Below are 22,577 nucleotides of genomic sequence, written 5' to 3'. Positions count from 1 at the left end.
TGGCCATTCTTACAGGTGTAAGATGGAATCTCAGAGTTGTTTTGATTTGCACTTCTCTGATGTCTAAAGATGTTGAGCATTTCCTTAAGTGTCTTTCAGCCATTTTAGATTCCTCTGTTGAGAGTTCTCTGTTTAGGTATGTACCCCATTTTTTATTGGATTATTTGTTCTTTTGATGACCACTTTCTTGAGTTCTTTGTATATTTTGGAGAACAGCCCTCTGTCTGATGTGGGATTGGTGAAGATCTTTTCCCATTCTGTAGGCTGCCATTTTCTCTATTGATCATGCCTTTGCTATACAGAAGCTTTTCAGTTTCAGGTCCCATTTATTATTTGTTTCTCTCAGCAACTGCACTACTTGGGTTATATTTAGGAAGTGGTCTCCTGTGCCAGTGTGTTCAAGTGCACTTCCCACTTTCTCATCAATGAAGTTCGGTGTAGTTGGTTTTATGTTGAGGTCTTTGATTTATTTGGACTTGAGTTTTGTGCATGGTGATAGATATGGATCTATTATCATTCTTCTACATATTGACATCCAGTTATGCCATAACCATTTGTTAAATATACTTTCTTTTTTCCATTTTATATGTTTGCTTCTTTGTCAAAAATTGGGTATTTGTAGGTGTGTGGATTGATATCTGGGTCTTTGATTTGGTTTTATTGGCCTTCCTGTCTGTTTTTATGCCAATACCAGGCTGTTTTCAGTACTGTAGATCTGTAGTAGTCTGAATTCAGGGGTTGTGATGCCTCCTTTATTGTACAGGATAGATTTGGCTATCCTGAGCTTTTTCCTTTTCCATATGTAGTTGATGATTGTTCTTTCAAGGTCTGTGAAGAATTTTGCTGGGATTTTGATGGGCATTGCATTGATTCTGTAGCTTGCTTTAGGTAAGATTGCCATTTTTACTACATTAATTATACATACCCAAGAGCATGTGGGACCTTTTCATTTTCTGGTGCGTTCTTCAATTTCTTTCTTCAAAGATTTAAAGTTCTTGTCAAATAGGTCTTACACTTGTTTGGTTAGAGTTACTCCAAGATATTTTATGTTATTTGGGGCTATTGTGAAGGGTGGTATTTCTCTGATTTCTTTCTCAGCCCATTTGTCATCTGTATAAAGGAGGAATACTGATTTTTTTTGAGGTTGCTCTGCAATTCTGGAGGTCTTTGGGCCTGCTTCTGTGGAGACTGCTGGTTTCAGCCTGGTCCCAAGGAGGTAGTTGGCTTGGACCTGCTCTCATGGAGGTCGCTGGCACCAACCTGCTCTGGTGGAGGTCGCAAAGGACTCTTCAAAACTTCAGAAATATAAACCATTAGCCAAAACAATGGAAGCTAAGTGCATTAAATATAAGGATTTCTCCTCAGCAAAACTCACCATGAAAAAGGATTCATAAACATTCAGCAAAATCATTGAACATATTTACAATATTTACAGTAAGCCTTACAAAATACCAAGGTAACTAAGAAATGCCTTCAAGTCAATGGGCAAAAGACAGAAACCATAATAGAGAAATCTTGTCATTTTGTTTTGTTTTTAAAATCGGGAAAAATAGTCAACTTAAAAAGAATGCTCCCAACAGGCAATAAACACATAAGAAAACACACCAATAAACAGAGAATACAAGTAAAAGAAAGAACACATCTTGTGGTACAGATATTGAACTGCTAAAGCGGGGGGGAAGAATCCAAGTGGAGGTGTGAACATGAACATAGCGACCACTGTCCGGTGCCAGAACTGGCACCAGAGATCATCCTACTTATTCACACTGGAGCCACAGAACTCACGGCCAGAAAGCCTGCTCCTGACTAGGTATGCCTGCACAGGTGCACAGGAGACATGGTGCAGGGTGCCTATTGCAGCATTGTTCTAGGGGGGAAACTTGGGGCTTATCACTAGAAGGGTAAATACAATTGAGATTGCTGGCAAAACCAAAACGGGATGTTTGACAAAAGACGATATTGACAGACTACTAATATAACAAGAGAAAAAAGCACAGATATGGGTTCTCATGGATCAAAAAGCTACATATAATTGCATGTATAAAAGTTTAGAATAAGACTATCATAAATAAGTCTAAGACAATGTTGAAACTTAAAGTAAAGAGATTTCTAGAAATTTTTCCACAAATAGAAAATAATCTTAATTTTTTAAAAAAAAAATCTGTGCAATGAGTTCACACAAATTCATTGAACTACCAGTTCAGTGTTCGAGTCTTATCAGTTTGGAGTTGAGTTTTCTTCAGGGTAAGAGATGGGACTAGAATTTCATTCTTCTATGACCTAAACCATTTGTTGAATATGTTCTCTTTTCTTCATTGTGTATTGCTGGCCTCTTTATCAAAAATCAGATTGTTGTAGGCAGTCATTAAAATCAGCAATTAGGGTAAAAGTTAAGAACAGACTATCCTCAGAGAACATGAATTTGATTCCCAATATCCACATCTGCATACATGCTGCTTACAGACACCTGTAATTTTGGCTCCCAGGAATACAAAGCCCTCTTCTGGTCTGCTCAGGTACCAGAAGCACATGTGGTACAGACGTACATGCAGGCAAGACATCTATACACATAACGTGTTTTTAAAAAGTTCAACAGCTAACAAATGGAATCTCACAAAATTAAAAAGTTTCTGTACAAGAAAGAATGCCATCGTTATAGTGAGAGAAAGAACAGAGAATGAATGAAAAAAATTCTTCCCCAGTTATACATCTAACAGAAGGTTACCACCTAGAAAAAGCAAAGAACTCAAAAAAGCAGACATCAAGAAAATGAGCAATCTAATTTTAAGAATAGAGCATGATACTAAACAGAGAGTTCCCAAAAGGCAAAATGTGAACAGCTGGGAAACATTTTAAACAAATGTTCAGCATCTTTAACCATCAGTAAGACAGCTGAAGTTTCTTGGTCAAGAGGGGAAAAGCCAGTTCCCCTGAAAGGATCTCATCTCTGGTAGAAGAGTATGTTTGTTGCTTGGGACAAAATTTGGACTTGTGGTGAATCGAAGACATCACTGTCATCAAAATGATATCCTTTTCCATCATCTTTATGTTTTGCAAAGTCAGTATGAGGTACTTCTCTTATCCTTGCGTGGCAGTTGGAAACAGCAATCAAATTAAAGAAGCAAGAGTCTGCATTTGAATTAACTGGGAATCTGATACATCTAAGTCATTGATGAGAAAAATAAATTAAGGTATCTAATTGTCTCTCGGGTATTGACTTGGAGAAAAGCTTGAGAGGTGCCACAAGTACTGGAGACAGGACCCACAAATCTAATTTCTCTGGGGTTTGCTGATGCTCTTTACGCTTTGAGCAATCCCAGCCATCCTCAGCACCTGGTCTTTCTTTAGCTGTAAAAGGCTCACTGTGATCTTCTAACTTCACAGAAGGCTTCATCTGGGAATATATTCCACACTTTCGTGCTTTTCACAATTCTCAGTGGCATTCTCATCAAAATATTTCTTTTCCAAACCAAGATCCCAGTCCAAAGAGAGAAAAGAAAAACTGTTGGCACTCTAGTTGGTGAAAGCCCTAGAAGCCATAGCAGAGAGACTTTTTACTGGTAGTGTCTAGGAATGAAGTTACCCACTACATGAAAATGGAAGCCTGAGGTGAGGAGTTTCACATCTCCCAATGCAGATCCCTCAGGAGATTTCAACTTGTGAGGTCGTGACATGAAACGCAACGGAAGCTTTAACATAGATAGTCTCTGAATGCATTTACAGGCTTGTATTTACAAACTAAATATGCCTAGGAAGTCACAGATGAATCCCTTTTAAGTTTTAAAAACAAACAAACAAACAAACAAAAAACTTTGAGATTTTTATCATACCCCAAGCCAGTAACCTCCACCAGAGTGGGCCCAAGCCAGTAACCTCATAGGACCAGGCCCAGGCAAGCGACCCCAGCAGGAGCAGGCCCAAGCAAGGGACATCTGCAGGACCAGGCCGGAGCCAGCAATCTCCTCTGGACCAGGCCCAAGCCTGCAACCCTCACAGGAGCAGACCCAAACAAGCCACTTCCATGGGAGCAGGCACAACCAACCTCCAGGATTGCAGAGCAACTTCTGGAAGTGCCGAGCAACCTCCAGGAAAGCCAAGTAACCTCTGGTTTGACTGGAACCATGGCCCCATCCCCACCAAAAGGAATAACCATCTGAGCCTTGGATCCACTGGCACCTGGAAGATTGATTACCAGCATCACAGACAACCCCAAATACACCAAATAGAGGAAAGGATGGATAGACAAGGTAAGAACACAAATACCACCACAAAGAGCAACACAGCGCCAGTAAAATCTAGAGACCCTACAACAGCAAGACTTGAACAACCAAATAGAGATGAAGCAGAAGAAAATGACCTAAAAAAATAACTTCAGGAGAATGTTTGAGGCCCTTAAAGAGGGAATGAAAAATTCTCTCAAAGAAATGGAGGAAAAGACAAACAAAAAATTGGAAGACATCAACAAATCCCTTAAAGAAAAGCAAGTAAAATCAAACAGATGAAAGAAACAATTCAAAGCTTGAACACCAAAACAGAGGCAAGAAAGAAAACAAAAATTTAGAGAATTCTGGAAATGGAAAATATGGGAAAAATGTTCAGGAACCAAAAATGCAATCATAAATAGCAGAATACAAGAAATGGAAGAAAGAATCTCAAATGTTGAAGATATGATAAAGGAAATAGACTCAAAAGTCAAAGAAAACACTAAATCTAACAAAAGCTTAACTGAAAATATCCAAGAAATATGGGACACCATGAAAAGACAAAACCTAAGAATAATAAGGACAGAAGAAGTCCTTTAAAACACAGAAATTATGTTCAACAAAATTATAGAAGAAAATATTCCCACCCTAAAGAAAGATATGCTTATGAAGATACAAGAAGTTTACAGAACATCAAAATAGACTGAACCCAAAAAAATTCCTTTGCCACATAATAATCAAAACATTAAACATACAGAGTAAAGAAAGTATATTAAGAGCTGCAAAGGAAAAAGGCTAAGTAACATATAAAGGCAAACCTATCAGGTGTAAACCTGACTTCTCAGTGGACACAATGAAAGCCAGAAGATCCTGGTCAAGCATTATGCAGACATTAAGAGACCATGGATGCCAGCCCAGACTACTACACCTAGTAAAATTTTCAATCACCATAGAAGGACAAAACAAGATATTCCATGAAAAAAACCAGATTTAACCAATACCTAGCCACAAACCCAGTCATACACAAAATATTAGAAAGAAAATTCCAAACCAAGTAAGTGAGCTACATCCAAACACAGACAATAGATGATTTCATGGCAGCAAATCCCCAAAAAAGGAGAAAGCATACACAATAACATCACCAACAATAAAAACTGAAATAACAGGAGATAGCAATCACTGGTCATTAATATCCCTTAATATAAATGGACTCAACTCACCTATTAAAAGACACAGGCTAACAGACTGGATATGAAAACAGAATCTATCCTTCTGCTACATACAAGAAATGCACCTCAACCTCAAAGGCACATCACCTCAGAATAAAAGGTTGAGAAAAAAATTTTTCCAAACAACTGGACCTAAGAAACAAGCTGGTATAGCTATCCTAATACCTAACAAAATAGATTTCAAATTAAAATCAATCAAAAGAGACAAAGAAGGACATTTTATATCTTTCAAGGAAAAATCCATCAAGAGGAAATCTCAACACTGAACATCTATGTCTCAAATACAAGGGCACTGTCCATGTGTAAAAGAAAGACTACTAAACCTTAAATCACACATTAAACCACACTCACACACACACACTAATAAAGACTTCAACATTTCACTCTCATCACTGGACAGATGTGCCAGACAGAAACTTAACAGAGAAATAAGGATAGTAACAGATGTTATGATTCAAATGGCATTAATAGACATCTACAGGCCATTCCATCCAAAGATAAAAGAATATACCTTCTTCTCAACACACTCAAAAATTTACCACACATTAGGTAACAAAACAAACCACACCAGACACAAAAAATTGGAATAATCCCATGTATCTTATCAGATCACCATGGCTTAAAATTAGAATTCAGCAGCAACACAAATTTCAGAAAGGCCACAGCACATGGAAATTAGACAATGCTCACCTGAATCACCAATGGGTCAAGGAAGAAATTAAAGACTTCCTAAAATTCAACTAAAATGACCACACAACATACCCAAATTTATGAAACACAATGAAAGCAGTGTTAAGAGGAAAGTTCATAGCACTAAATACATACATAAAGAAGCTGGAAAAATCCCACACAAGTGAGTTAACAGAACACCTGAAAACTCTAGAACAAAAAGAAGCAAACTTACCCAGAAGGACCAGATGGCAGGAAATCATCAAATTAAGAGTTGAAATCAATAAACTATTTTATTTTATTTAAATAAATAAATAAATTTAAATAAAATTTCATTTTATTTAAAATAAAATAGAAACAAAGAAAACAATACAAAGAATCAATGAGACAAAGAGTTGGTTTTTCTAGAAAATGAACAAAGTAGGCAAACCTTTATCTAAACTCACCAAAAGACAGAGAGAGAATATCTAAATTAACAAAATCAGAAACACAAAGGGGGACATAACAGCAGGCACGGAGGAAATCCATAGAAACATCAGATTATACTTCGAAAATCTGTACTCCACAAATTGGAAAACTTAAAGGAAATGGGCAATTTTCTGGATAAATATCACTTACCAAAATTAAATCAAGACCAGATAATAAAAGTAGATAGACATAAAGCTGCTAAAAAAAAAATAGAAATAGTCATCAAAATCTTCCAGCCAAAAAAGAAAAGAAAACAGGACTATATGGTTTCAGCACAGAATTCTACTACATTTTCAAAGAAGGACTAATACCCACAGGGATCAGGAAAGTTAAGAAACCATCGGCATTGGGGGGCTCAGTCCGGTGCTCCAATGTGGGTCTCCGTCTGTATCGCCATCCCTCGTCGGATGAAGGTTCCCTCTGGTCTTGCCTTCTTTGCTCACGTTCTCTTTCCTTCTGCTTCTCGTTTGGACCTAGGGAGTTAAGTCCAGTGTTCCAATGTGGGTCTCTGTCTCTATCTTCATCCATCGCCAGATGAAGGTTCTATGGTGATAAGCAAAATATTCATCAGTATGGTTATGGGTCGAGGAGCAGAAGGAGGAAGAACATGAAAAAGGAAATCAGGACCGCGAGGGGTGCGATCACCCACTGATACAAGGGGACTGATCTAATGAGAGTTTACCAAGGCCAGTTGGACTGGGACTGAACGAGCACGTGATCCAACCAGATTCTCTGAATGTGGCCGGATTCTCTGAATGTGGCTGGCATAGGGTCTTTCTGAAAAGCCATTGACAATGACTCTGGGACTTGTTTCCTCTGCATATACTGGATTTTTGGGATCCAGTCTGTTTGGATACTCACCTTCCTGGACCTGGAGGGAGGGGGGAGGAACTTGAACTTCCCACAGGGCAGGAAACCCTGACTGCTCTTAGGGATGGAGAGGGAGGAGGAGAGGGAGTGGGGGGAGTGGGAGGGTGTTGGGAGGAGGGGCGGAAATGGAAACTTTTATAATTTAATAAACTTTGAAAAGAAAAAAGAAACCATCGGCATTGTCTTCAAGTGGCAGAAGACAGAATGCATTGGTCTAAAGGGTTAAGAACCAATAGCTAAGCAGATCACAGTAGGAAAAACCCACTACTGTTACTTTGCTAAATGGACATAGCAATCTCCTAATGACTTATTGCTGTACCTGTAGATTAGCGTATGTTTCAAAGTTTATCAGAGAAGCTTCCATTGTAATAGATAATGATTAATAAAAGACCCACAACTATCCAAGGAACATTCCTTAGTCACATTCCTATCGCTGTGACAAAACACCATGGTCAAAGCAACTTGGGGAGAAAAGGGCTTATTTGAACTTAAAACTCTCAGGTCATTCTTCATCACTGGGAAAAACGAAGTAAGAATTCAAGGCAGGAATCTAGAAGCAAGAAGTGAAGCAGAGGCTGTGGAGGAATGCTGCTTATTGGCTTGGCTTGCTCCTCTTTGCTTGCTCAACCTGCTTTCTTACACAATCCAAGGCCAACTTCTCAGGCTTGGCACCACCCACAATAGGCTGGGTCCTTCCACATCAATCATTAATCAAGAAATTACTCAACTGACTTGTCTACAGACCAATCTTATGGAGGCATTTTCTCAATTGAACGTTCTTCTTCCAAAATGACTGTATCATATGCCAAGTTAGCATAAAACTAACAGCACAGAAAATAAGAGACAGTAGAATACTCATCCCTAAATGGAACATATAGCCCTTCCCCTGAAGGCCCAGGGATTATTATGGAAGAGGGGAGTAAAAAGAGTGTTAAGAACCAGAGGTCGTGGATGACTACAGTGAGGCAGTGTCTTTTGGAAACAGTAGCTTCTCATATGAACTCTCAGAAACTGGACAGCACACACAAGATCTATGAAAGTCCAAGCAGGACTAAATCCCAGTATGCAGAGTGGGTTTGTGTATAAAATCCTGTCCCTTGATGTGAAACTACTGGCAGTTGTTAGGTGTTGGGAGAGAAAGAGTCAATTTTGTCTAAGGATATTGCCCGGGGTAAGTCAACCACATTCCAGAGGAAGACCACACATCCAAGAATATTTGGGTGGCAGACATTGTTCTTCATATTCTATTTTGTTTTTTGAAGAAATAGAAACATAAAGTTGGGTGGATTGGAAAGGAGGTGGATCTGGGAAAACTTGGGATGAATTTGATCAAAATGCGTTATACACAATTCTAAAAGGAATAATATTTTTTAAAACTTGGAATCAATAGTTTCAAATGTTCCCATGCAAAAAACGCAGTTTATTCAATAAATTATATCAAACATTCAAGGAATAATAATTCCAATCTTTTAAAAGTCTATTCCAGAATAGAGCAAAAGAGAGAATATTCCTTATTCTATTCAATTTATTGGTTTGGCAACACAACCTTAATTCTAAAGCTGGCAAAGACAATTATAGAAAAGAAAATTATGTATGCAACCTCATCCATGAACATAGATGCAAAATCACTAAGTAAAATATCATCAATCCAAATCTAACAATCTATTCAAAATGTCATGACGAACTTGAATTTGTAACAGGATTAAAAGTCAGCTTAACATTAGAGAATCAAGTTAAGGTTTTTTCATTACATTAGAAGATAAAGTATGGTCATTTCGATAAATGCAGAAAAGGTATTTGGTAGAATTTCAAATATTTTTCAGGGGAAAATAAAATTTCTATGCTGATAAATAACATTCAAGAAAAATCATAAACCTTCATGGTCTTGATATATGCAAAGCTTGCTTAGATGTTTCACCAAAAGCATACATGACTAAAAATAAAGTAGATGAACCCAATGTTACCTGAATGAAATACTCTTGCACTTTGGGAAATACTATCAGACGGTGATGTAGCTCAGGTAGAGCATATGCCAGATTCTTAGATATAAGAACCTCAATAGCGTTCCCTCCAAACATTGGAGGGAGGTCTGAGATGCCTAGAACAATCCAGAACAATAAAAGAACTGTTGGAGGTATCACCATCTCAGATTTCAAGGGATACAGTAATTTAAAAAAAAACAGCATGGTATTGTCATAAAAATAGACACATTAGTCAATGGAATATGAATTTTTACAAAGAAGTCAAAAATACATACTGGGGGAAAAGATGGGATCTTCAACAAATGCTGTTGGTCAAACTCAGTGGCTGCATGTAGAAGAATGAAAATAGATCCATACTTAGCACCCTGCACCAAAATCAACTACTAATGGATCAAGGACCAACATAAGACAAAATATACTGAACCTGACAGAAGAGACAGTGAGGAATGGTCTTGAATTCAAGGCACAGGAAAATATTTTCTCAACAAAATATCAATAATATGGGCATTAGAAACAACGATTAATAAAAGGGATCTCATAAAGCTGAAGAGCTCCTGTACAGCAAAGGACACCATCATTTCAGCAAAATGGCAAGCTACAGAAAAGAGCTTTATCAATTATACATCTAAATAGAGGGTTAGTATCTATAATACATAAAGTACTAAAAACTGAACATCAAGAAAACAAATAATCTAATTAAAAATGGATACAGAACCAAGCAGAGTGTTCTCAAATGACAAAACATAAATGACTGAGAAAAACTTAAATGTTCAACATCCTTATCCTTACCCATCAGGGAAATGCAAACTAAAACTACTTTATCCCCATCAGAATGGCCAAGATTGATAAAACAAATGACAGTACATGCTGGTGACGATGTTGGGGAAAGGGAACACCTACTCCTTGCCAGTAGCATTGCAAATTGCAAATTGACATACAGCCACTATGGAAATTGGTGTGGCGATTCCTCAGGAAGTTAGGAATAGCTCTACCACAAGATCCAGAGACATAACTCTCCATCCTACTACAGAGATGTGTGCTCATCCATGTTCATTGCTGTTCATTGTTCAATCCACGTTTATCCATATTCATCCACGTAATAGCCAGAAACTTAAAAGAGTCTTTATGTCCATCAACTGGCAAATGGTTAATGAAAAATGTGGTACAATTACAGTGGACTATTATACAACTGAAAAAAATAAAGTTTGCAAGTAAATGCTTAAATCTGAGGGGGGACATTCTGGGGGAGGTAACTTAAACCCCAAAAGATAAATATCTGTTTTCTCTATATGTGAATGTTAGATTTTAAGCTTTGTATATGAGTTACATTCCAAATAACTACAGAGTTTAGGACCTAGTAAGGAACTAGGGTAGGGGGAACTCCCAAGGAAGAAGAAATAGGATGTAGTATTACATAGATATGAAGGAAAAATAAAATAGGAGGATTAAATCAATGAGGGTGGAAGAGAAAGGTGAAGAAGGGACTATGGGGAGGGACAACTAACATAAAGGCCACTTGGAAAACCATATGAAAACCTAATACTACAGAAGCTTCCTAAAATATATACGTAGGTGAAAGGAATATAAAAGGAATCATAAAATTTTAGTCACTGCCAAACATCTCATGACACCTCCATTGTTAAAACCTCTAGTGTCAGGAATGGATTACATCTTGTTGAATCATTGGCCAAAGGGGTCCTATGAAACCCCCACCCCAAACAGCGCATGCTATTGCTAAGGCTGTTGGTTGCTCCCCTCAAACTAATGGTAGGACTTTATTGCTGAAGACATTTATGTCATCAAACATGGAGAAGTCAAGCGAGGGCCTAACTAGTAGCTTTGCCCTTACTGATTAACATTCATGGTGTTGGAAGGTATGAACACTACCGGAGGAGGCAGTAGCTCATCAATACCTCCCTGCTACAAACCATGTGACCTGTCTTCAAAATATACTAGTGCAACTGCGAAACAAATTTTAAGAGAGTAACCAACCATTTTTTTTATTAGATTTAAGGCCCACTCCATGAAACAAAATGTATACCTGACACTGCTGAAGTAGCCAAGTATTTGAGACTAGATAGGACATAGGCCTAGGGGAACACCTCAGTCTTATTCTACTGAATACCAGAGAAATGAAATGACTCCTGATGGCATACTGCTATTACCCATAGATCAGTGTCTTGCTCAAACCACATCAGAGAAACTTCTTCTTCCAGCAGATGGAGACAAATACAGAGACCCACAATTAAACACCACAGAGAGTGAGAGACTTTGGAGCACTCAGTCTTAAATGGAATGTTTTTTTATCTAACGCTTCCCTTCAAGACTCCAGGATCTATATAAAAGAGGGGGAGAAATATTGTAAGAGCCAGAGGTGATGGGTAAGTCCACAGAAACAATGTTTTCCAGACACAAGAGGTTGGATGTACATATAAACTCATAAGATTGTGGCAGCATCTACCAGACCTGCATGGGCTCTAGCTAGACAGGGTCCTAGCACTGAGAGGAGGAAGTAGACATGGGGTCCCATCTCTAACCAAGTTATTTGCAACTGATACCCTCTGGCAAAGGGAAAATCAGTTTTCTCCAGTGGAAGATCCCTGGATATATTAACTACACTCCATAGCAGGCCCCATGTCCAGAAGTAGTTGAACAACACAAAACAAACTCCTATTTTGTGTGTGCATGAATTTTTTTGTTTTGTTTTGTATGGGAAATTTTTTTGGTCTTAAAGGTCTTTTGCTTGTTTAATGTTTTGTGCTTTATAAGACTTTCTTTCTGTTTCTGCTTTTGTTTTTTGTTGGGTTTTCCTTTTTTTGAAAAAGAAAAAGAAAAAACATTAAGTTGAATAGCTAGGGAGTTAAGGAGGATGTGGGAGAAGCTGAGGGAAAGAAAAACATCAAAATATGTTGTATGAAAAACTTAATTTTAAAAAGTGGAAGAAGGAGAAAGAGAGAGAGAAACAAGAAAGTGGAAGACCTCATCTAGGGGCTAAAATATGAAAAGATATGTCTACCAAAAGGCTGTATCTCAACTGCATGAAGAACTCCTATAAGGCAATAACAAAGACAGCAAACACAACTCAAAATAAGAAAATCTAATTAACATTTCTCCAAAGAAAATATCCAAATTGGGGGGGAAATCAAAAAGATGCTCTCTATCATTGGCCGTCACCGTCCCAGATGAGGTAACCCCTTATATCCTTTGAGATAACACTGAACAGCAATAATAATAATAACAATAAGTGTTGACAGTTATGTGACAAAATGGAAATCTTTGTGGAAAGAGAAGATAGTGTAGTCGTTTTGGAAAGCAGTGACCTCAAAAGATTATGATAAAACTCAGAATACCACTATTAGGTATAGAAGAGAATTTAAGAAAACAGAAAACATTTGTCCACATAAAAAACTTGTACATTACTATTTATAAAAACATTATTCATAATAGCCAAAACATTGACAGAAGTAACCAAAATGTTCAGCAGATAGATGAATGGTTAAATTAAATATGGCATACCCATAAAATGTAATATTTGTTAATAAAAATAAAATATTAATATGTATTATAATAAATGAATCTTGAATTTTTAAGACTAAGCATAAGAAGTCAATCATAAAATCTCACATAGTCTATTTTTATGTAGTGTGCCAATGCGTAGAATTGCATAGACAAAAATTAGACACACAGCTCTGTAGACCTTGGATGAGGAGCAGTATTATGATAGACAGTGAATGACTTCATAGATATAGAGGGTTTTTTATGTAAACCAAAAGAGATTCTAACATTAACTTGTAGTAGTAGTTCAATCATTTTGTGATTTACAATAAATACTGAAACATTTAAGTGGGTAAATTTCATGGGATGTGAATTATAACTTAATAAAGCAGATTTCTAAGAAGCACAAGTCTACTATCTGCTCAGCATTGTACTGCAGAGTCTAAACAGGATGGTAAAACAACGAAGGAAGATGACTGAGCCAGTGACCTACACTGGAGCTGGCCAAGAAGCCGCACTCCCAGGACTGAACTGGCGATCTAGGCTGGAGCAGGCCTGAGGCAGTGAGTACTGTGGGAGCGGATCCAGGCCAGGGACATTTGCAGAAGCAGGACTGGGCCAGCAACCTAGGCCAGAACAGGCCTGAGACAGCAAACTCCACAGGAGCAAGACAGGGGAGAAACCGCTGAGAGAGTGGACCAGAGCCAGAGACCTCTGCGGGCCCTGGCATGAGTCTGGGACCTCTGAGCGAGTAGGCAGGAACCAGAGACCTCTGCCGGCCTGGTGTAAGTCTTGTAACTCTGCGGGAGTAAGCCTGAGCCAGGACCTGTGTGGGTCCAGGTACACCGGAGTCTGGGACCTCCGAGAGAGTAGATTGAAGTCAGAGACCTTTGCAGGACCAATCCCAAGCCAGGGACCTCCACAGGAGCAGATCCAGACAAAGGACATTTACAGAAACAGGTCTGAGTCGGCAACTTAAGCCAGAGCAGGCTTGGACACTGAATTCTATGGGAGCAGAGCAAACCCTGGGAGTGCTGAGCTACCTCCAGGAACACTCCAACAGGGTAACTGTAACCACGGCATTAGCTGCACAACAAAGAGCAACCATCTGAGCCTTGGATCCACCGGCACCTGAAAGATTGATTACCAACATCACAGACAACCCCAAATACACCAAATAGAGGAAATGATGGGTAGACAAGGTAAAAACACACACAACACCACGAAGAACAACACGACAGCAGTAATGCAGACAGTAAGAGACCACGGATGCCAGCCCAGACTACTATACCCAGCAAATCGTTCAATCACCAGAGAAGGACAAAACAAGATATGAAAAAAAAACAGATTTAACCTATACCTAGCTACAAATCCAGTCCTACACAAAGTACTAGAAGGAAAACTTCAACCCAAGGAAGTTGGCTACATCAACAAAAACACAGACAATTGATGATCTCACAGCAGCAAATCCCAAAAAAATGGGAAAACACACAAATTAACATCACCAACAACGAAAACTAAATTAACAGAAGATAGCAATCACTGGTCATTAATATCCCTTAATATAAATGGATTTAACTCACCTATAATAAGACACAGGCTAACAGATTGGATACAAAAACAGAATCCATCCTTCTGCTACATACAAGAAACGCACCTCAACTTCAAAGACAGATATCACCTCAGAACAAAAGGTTGAGAAAAAAATCTTCCAGTCAACTGGACCTAAGAAACAACCTGGTGTATATATTCTAATACCTAACAAAATAGACATCAAACTAAAATCAATCAAAAGAGACAAAGAAGGACATTTGATATTTTTCACAGGAAAAATCCATCAAGAGGAATCTCAACACTGAACATCTATGTCTCAAATACAAGGGCACCATCATGTGTAAAAGAAACACTTCTGAAGCTTAAAGCATACATTAAACCCTTCACACTAACAGCGGGAGACTTCAACACTCCACTCTCACCACAGGACAGGTCAGTCAGACAAAAAATTAACAGAGGAATAAGGGAACTAACAGATGTTATGACTCAAATGACCTTAACAGATATCTATAGAATATTCCATCCAAACATAAAAGAATATACTTTCTTCTCAGCACCTCATGAAACCTTCTCAAAAATTTACCATATATTAGGTAACAAAACAAAACTCAACATATACAGAAATTTGGAATAACCCCATGTATCTTATTGGAATACCATGGCTTAAAACTAGAATTCAACAGCAACACTAATTTCAGAAAGCCCAAAACTGCATGGACATTAAATAATGCTCACCTGAATAATCAATGGGTCTAGGAAGAAATAAAGGGAGAAATTAAAGACTTCCTAAAATTCATTGAAAATGACCACACAACATACTCAAATTTATGGGACACAATAAAAGCAGTATTAAGAGGTTCATAGTACAAAATGCCTACATAAAGAAGCTGGAAAAAATCCCACACTAGAGAATTAACAAAACATTTTAAAACTGTAGAACAAAAAGAAGCAAACTCACCCAAGATAACTAGATGGCAGGAAATAATAAAGCTGAGAGCTGACATCAACAAAATAGAAACAAAGAAGACAAGACAAAGAATCAATGAGACAAAAGAATTGGTTCTTTAAGAAAAATCAACAAAATAGACAAACCATTGGACAAACTCACCAAAAGGCAGAGAGAGAATATCCAAATTAACAAAATCAGAAATAAAAAGGAGGACATAACAACAGAAACAGAGGAAATACAGAGAAAAATCATCAGGTCATATTTCAAAAACCTGTACTCCACAAAATTGGAAAACTTAAAGGAAATGGACAACTTTCTGGATAAATATTACTTTTCAAAATTAAATATAGACCACATAAGCAAATTAAACAGACCTATAACTACTAAAGAAATAGAAACAGTCATCAAAAGTCTCCCAACCAAAAAAAAAAAAAAAAAAAAAAAAAAAAAAAAAAAAAAGCCGAGGAGCAGATGGTTTTAGCTCAGAATTCTACATTTTCAAAGAACTAATACCAATGCTCCTCAAATTGTCCCACACAATAGAAACAGAAGGACCATTGCCAAACTCTTTTTTGTGAGGCTACAATTACCCTGAAAACCAAACCACATAAAGACATTACTAAGAAAGAGAATTGCAGACCAATCTCACTCATGAAAATTGATGCAAAAATACTAAATAAAATACTGGCAAATCAAATCAAAGAACACATCAGAACCATCATCCACCATTACCAAGTCAGCTTCATCCCAGAGATGCAGGGATGGTTAAACATACAAAACTCTGTCAACGTAATCCACCATATAAACAAAATAAAAAATAAAAACCATGTGATCATCTCATTAGATGCCAAAATAGCTTTCAACAAAATACATCCCTTCATGATAAAGATCTTGGAAAGAGCAGGGATACAAGGAACATACCTAAAAATAATGAAGGCAATATACAGCAAGACAACAACCAGCATCAGACTAAATACAGAGAAACTCACAGCAATCCCACTGAAATCAGGAACAAGAAAAGGTTATCCACTCTCTCCATATCTATTCAATATAGTTCCTGAGATTTTAGGTAGAGCAATAAGACAACAAAAGGAGATCAAGGGGATACAAATTGGAAAAGAAGAAGTGAAATTTTCACTATTTGCTGATGATATGATAGTTTACATAAGCAACCCCAAAAATTCTACCAAGGAACTTCTACAACTCATAAACACTTTCAGTAATATAGCAAGATACAAGATTAACTCAAAAAAACAGTAGCCCTCCTTTACACAGATGATAAATGAACTGAGAATAAAACAGAGAAACATAACCCTTCACAATAGCCAGAGATAGCATAAAATATCTCAGAGTAACTCTAAACAAACCAGTGGAAGATCTGTTTGACAATAACTTTAATTCTTTGTAGAAAGAAATTGAAGAAGACACCAGAAAATAGAAAGATCTCCCATGCTCTTGGGTAGGTAAAATTAACATAGTAAAAATGGCAATCTTACCTAAAGCAATGCAATCCCCATCAAAATCCCAGGAAAATTCTTCACAGACCTCAAAAGAACGGTATTCAACTTCATATAGAAAAGAAAATAAAACCAGGATAGCCAAAATAATCCTGTACAATAAAGGAACTTCCGGAGGCATCACAATCCCTGACTTCATTCAAACTCTACTACAGAGCTACAGTCTAAAAATAGCCAGGTATTGTCATAAAAACAGACAGGAGGACCAATGAAACAGAATCAAAGACTCGGATATTAATCCACACACCTTTGAACACCTAATATTTGACAAAGAAGCAAAAAATATCAAAAGAAAAAAGGAAAGCATATTTAACAAATGGTGCTGGCATAACTGGATAGAAGAAAATAGACCCATATCTATCACCATGCACAAAACTCAAGTCCAAAGGGATCAAAGACCTCAACATAAAGCCAGCCACACTGAACCTCATAGAAGAGTGGGAAGTACACTTGAATGCGTTGGCACAGGAGACCACTTCCTAAATATAACCCCAGTAGTGCAGACACTGAGAGAAACAATTAATAAATGGGACCCATTGAAACTGAAAAGATTCTATGAAACAAAGGACACAGTCAACAAGACAAAACGGCAGCCTACAGAATGGGAAAAGATCTTCACCAACCCCACATCAGACAGAAGTCTGATCTCCAAAATATACAAAGAACTCAAGAAATTGGTCATCAAAAGAACAAATAATCCATAAAAAATGGAGTACAGACCTAAACAGAGAACTCTCAACAGAGGAATCTAAATTGACTGAAAGACACTTAAGGAAATGCTCAACATCCTTAGCCATCAGAGAAATGAAAATCAAAACAACTCTGAGATTCCACCTTACACCTGTAAGAATGGCCAAGATCAAAAACACTGATGACAACTTATGCTGGAGAGGTTGTGGGGAAAAGGGCACACTTCTGCATTGCTGGTGGGAATGCAAGTTGGTACAGCCCCTTTGGATATCAGTATGGCGATTTCTCAGAAAATTAGTAAGCAACCTTCCTCGAGACCTAGAAACACCACTTTTGGGTATTGCTCAATCATACCACAGGACGTGTGCTCAACTATGTTCAGAGCAACATTATTTGTCATAGCCAGAACCTGGAAACATCTTAAATGTCCCTAGACTGAAGAATGGATAAGGAAAATGTGGTACATTTACACATGGAGTACTACACAGCAGAAAATGTCCAGTGATCTACTTTCTACATCTAGGCCCCTATCTCCTAAGGTTTCCAGAGCTTCCCAAGATAACACCAGTAGTTGAGGACCTAAGTTCTATCAGCATGAGAGCCATTTCACATTGAAACCATAACACGCTTTACAGTAAATCCACACAGAACTGTGTGGTGATGTTGAAATAAAAAGAAATATCAATGGAGTTGACTTAAGAGCCCCAAGCAGAAGCAGACCTTGACTTGAGATTAAGATAGAATTACAGGTCAGATGAAAACGGAAGGACTTAACAATATCAAAGTATTAAATATGACTTTGCAGATTCTTTCATAACAGAGTCCAAAATCAATTCCAAGATAATTAAAAAATTGTTAACATGGGAGGTAAATCTATAAAACATATAAAAGAAAAAATTTTAAATAGGGTGATTTTTTTATTGTCTCAAGGCAGGGAAAACTTCTTAAAACACAGAAGGGGAAAATGGGGAAGAAAACATATTAAAATTGGAATATTAAATTAAAAACTAGTTTGTATCAGGAGAATATAAAATGATAATGAAACAAAATACAAATTGAGAGACTATCTTTTAAAATACAATTAATTGTCAAAGGAGTAAAATCTAGAATTTACAATATTTCATCATTATAAGATGCAAATTTTTTCTGCCTTAGCAGCTCTTTAATCTGGGTGCATCCTACAATCCACTGTGTTTATTTCTGTATTTGTTAGTGTATTTCTTTCACAGCAATAAATAAAAGAGCAGTACCTCTTATAATAAGAGATCTCAAAAATTCAATGAAATATACCATAAAGAACTCGAGATCAACACGCAAAAGAGGCAAACAAAACTCAATCAAAAATGGGCAGGATATTTGAACAGGCACTTCACAGAAAAGAGCTCATGAATAGCCTATAAATATGTGTAGAAAAGGCTCAGCCTCATTAGTAATCAGAGAAATGCAAATTAAAACTATAATGAAATACCGCTTCGCACTTGCCAGCTTGGTAAAAATTAGAGGTTTGACAACACAAAGTGATAGAATGTTGAGCTAAAATGCTTAAATTTGCTTCTGGGAGTGTGAATTCGTGCAGTTACCACGAAGAGTGTTGGGGCTTTATCTAGTCTCAGAGGCCCATAACCTGTGACTCAGCAACAGCAATCCTAGAGCCAGAGGTCACCTCTCAGAGGTGTGCACTAGGGACGCAGACCAAGCATGCTGATGGCAGCAGTATAATGGCACAGCCAAGAAACAAATGAGTCTCAGGATGGGGTGTTATATATACGTCAACGTCAGAGAAATAAAAGCAGAAACCAGCTGTACCGCTGACGATAGTCCTTATGAGCATAACACTAAGCCAAATGAAAGTGTGTTTCTGAAGGCCCCATTTAGGAACGACCACAGATACGCAAACTGAAATAAAACATTGTTCGGACTTCAAATACACATTATGAAGCCATCAAAATGAAAGATAACCGTGAAGAAAAATTGAGTGAAGAGTCCAGAAAGAAGCATCTACACATCATGAAGGTCATTGAGACATCCTGATTTTAGAACGGAGCTGGAGATAGACACAGGATGATGGTGCAATTACTTGGGTTTACTATACCCATTTCTGAAAATATATTTTAGTATTGGTTCAATATTTCATTTCTTAAATTTAAAAAAAAAAGGGTACTCATGGTGGACCTGTTTCCTTAACCCAGATATCATACATGTTCGAGGCAATCAATCACAAGTTCGTTTTATTTCTAATGTCCCTAGAAGTGACAGTGTCACCAGAAAAAGGATTAAGGTCCGTGTGTTCTTTCAAAGGAATAGAAAGCTCTCTACACACTGTGGGAATACTTTGTTCAATATAAAATATACTTTAAATGTTTTTGTACTGAATGAGGTAAGATGTTTATTTAGAAAATTCACTGAAGTGGGAAGACTTGAATATTCATGACGACAGATGAAGTGTTATAGTGCATCATATTTAAATAAACTCATTATGAATAGAAGTTTTCATATTTTCTTTGCATACCCAGTAGAACAAAACTCCACTAAATCTCGCCTTCCCAGTTCTGCTCGTTTCTCCCAGGCCTTCATCCAAAAGACAACTTTTCACCAATATATTCAGAAAGAAAGTTTCCACAAGCCTAAAGCTATAGAACATTTATTTTAAGTAAATCAATAGAAAAATAATGAATAAATATCCTGGTTAGTTTTTATTAACAACTTGACACGATCCAGAGTTACCTGGGAAGAGGGAACCTCAATGGAAGAATTGTCTAGACCAGATTGGTCCCTGCCATGCCTCTGAGAGACGGTCTTGAGTGATGGTTGATGTGAGAGAGGAGTCAGCCTACTATGAGCAACATCATCCCGACACAGTCAGACCTAAGCTGTATAAAAATACCAGTTGAGCCAGTCAGAGGGTAAAGCCAATAGGCAATATACCTCCACAGTTTCTGTTCTGCCCTGTTTTCCCTCAGCGATGGACAGTGTCCTGGCAGAATGACCTTAAATAAACCCTTTCTTTCTCCAAATTATTTTTATTTATGGTATTTATCACAGGAACAGAAACCAAGCTAGGACAAATAAATAAATAAGTAAATAAATCTAAGTGTTTATGTATATATGGTGGGTCATTTTAGCTTGTCATGGTTTTAGGTTGGTTTGTTTTGCTGTTGCTTTTGGTGGTGGTGGTAGTGGTGGTGGTGGTGGTGATGGTGGTGATGATTTGCCCAACACTGGAGGTCAAACCCAGGCATGCCAGGCAAGTTTTTGACCCCTGAGCTCTGTCTATAGCCCTTGAAGAGGGTTTTAATGGTGTAAATGCTGTGGATGAGACAGAAGCAAATTCAGATGGGATCCCACACTGAGGATGCTTATTGTCTAGGAGGGGATGGAGGCACTAATCTAAAAAAAAAAAATCACTCAGATAAGAATTCAGTTTAAGTCAGCCTAAGTGCTACAAAATGTAAGAATTTAAATAGAGGAAAAAATAAAGCCCTGGTCAAAGACAACTGAGCCAGGCCATGAAGAAAGCGTAGGCACGAACTAGGCTTGCATGCGAGGGAAGAAGCGCAGTGAGAGGCAAAGGGAGGAAAATTCCAGGCAGACAGTCAGAGTGCAGACCACGGTAGTAGATCCTGCATATGATTTACAGTCAGGATTCAACACTAAGGCGGAATGCAAGATAATAATAATACATATGGAATGGCTTGCTCGAGTGTAGGGATTGTCTGAAAGTTTTGAATAAATATCAGGTATTTCTTACCCAGACTTAAGTATTCATAGCTAATCTTTGGGTGTGATTGATAGTACTTGTACTTCCCACTTTTTGGTTTCGATTCAGGTTATACTTGGGAACATATGAATATTTGCATAATGAACTCAAGAGTGTAATGTAAAGACAAGGAGAAAGGAAATTGATGGATTCAAACAATTATATTACCATATTTTCCATCTGAAAGTAAGCCCATTCAAGCACATAAAGCCTAAACTCATTTGTTCAACACCCCGTGGAAATACAGTCATCCATTCATTCACCAACTACTTAATGAACATCCGTCTAGAGCACGCCAGAGGGAGGGATCCAGTGCTGTGCTCATGGAATGTGACACTTAGTGGAGAATTTGCAACGAAGGCAGAACGGCATGGAAGACTGAGGAAGGGGGACACACCTAGCTAAAGTATGATCCACCCTATCAGTTAACATTGGATTCATTCTAGAGGTACGACCATAGACTGATGTGTTCTTTCAATATGCAGACCACAGAGGATCATGGGGGCCATATGCTCAAAATACAACATATTCATATCTGAACTATCATATAGAAACTCATTGCTATGTCATCAATATGCGCTAATAAAAGACTTTTTAGATACACAATTGTGCCGGGTGTCTTAAGAACAAACAATGCACAGAACCCCCGGGGAAATTTGTTGGAAACCTGAGTGAAAAGAACTGCTATGGGAGAGAGTGTAGTCATGGACCTCCACTCACTCTAAAAAAGACGCGACTGCACACGGTCAGTCATTCTAGAAAGTTCTCTAGGGAGGAATTCCTTCTACAGGCAGGCATTCAGAATGTAGGCACATCATTTCCATATCTGAGTAAAATTTTCTTGAAGGACAGGATGCGAAGGTGTAGGGGAAAAAGTGTGAAGTTAGTGACCACACAGCATAAAGAGAATAATTAATGCCTCACACTGATAAGCCTAAAAACAGCAAAAACTGAAAAGCAACGGCTACAAAGGTTCAAAGCGGTTGTTTCTGAGAGATGGAGGGCTGAGCCGAGAGCAGCTTCCGCTACCTCCTCCCACTCCAAGCCTTAGGCTGCCTAGTACTTCTCGTTACCTACGCACACTATTTTGGTAATTTTTAAGAGACGCTGATTTTAATAATATCTTTTAATTTGTTGTTTGGGAATTTAATGCATACCTATAATATGTTTTGATCAAATCCACCCTCCACAGATG

This window comes from Myodes glareolus, chromosome 12 (assembly GCF_982192425.1).
Source record: "Myodes glareolus chromosome 12, mMyoGla1.1, whole genome shotgun sequence".
Classification (NCBI taxonomy): domain Eukaryota; kingdom Metazoa; phylum Chordata; class Mammalia; order Rodentia; family Cricetidae; genus Myodes; species Myodes glareolus.
The sequence above is the reverse complement of the archived record's forward strand: the minus strand, read 5'-3'. Positions refer to the sequence as shown.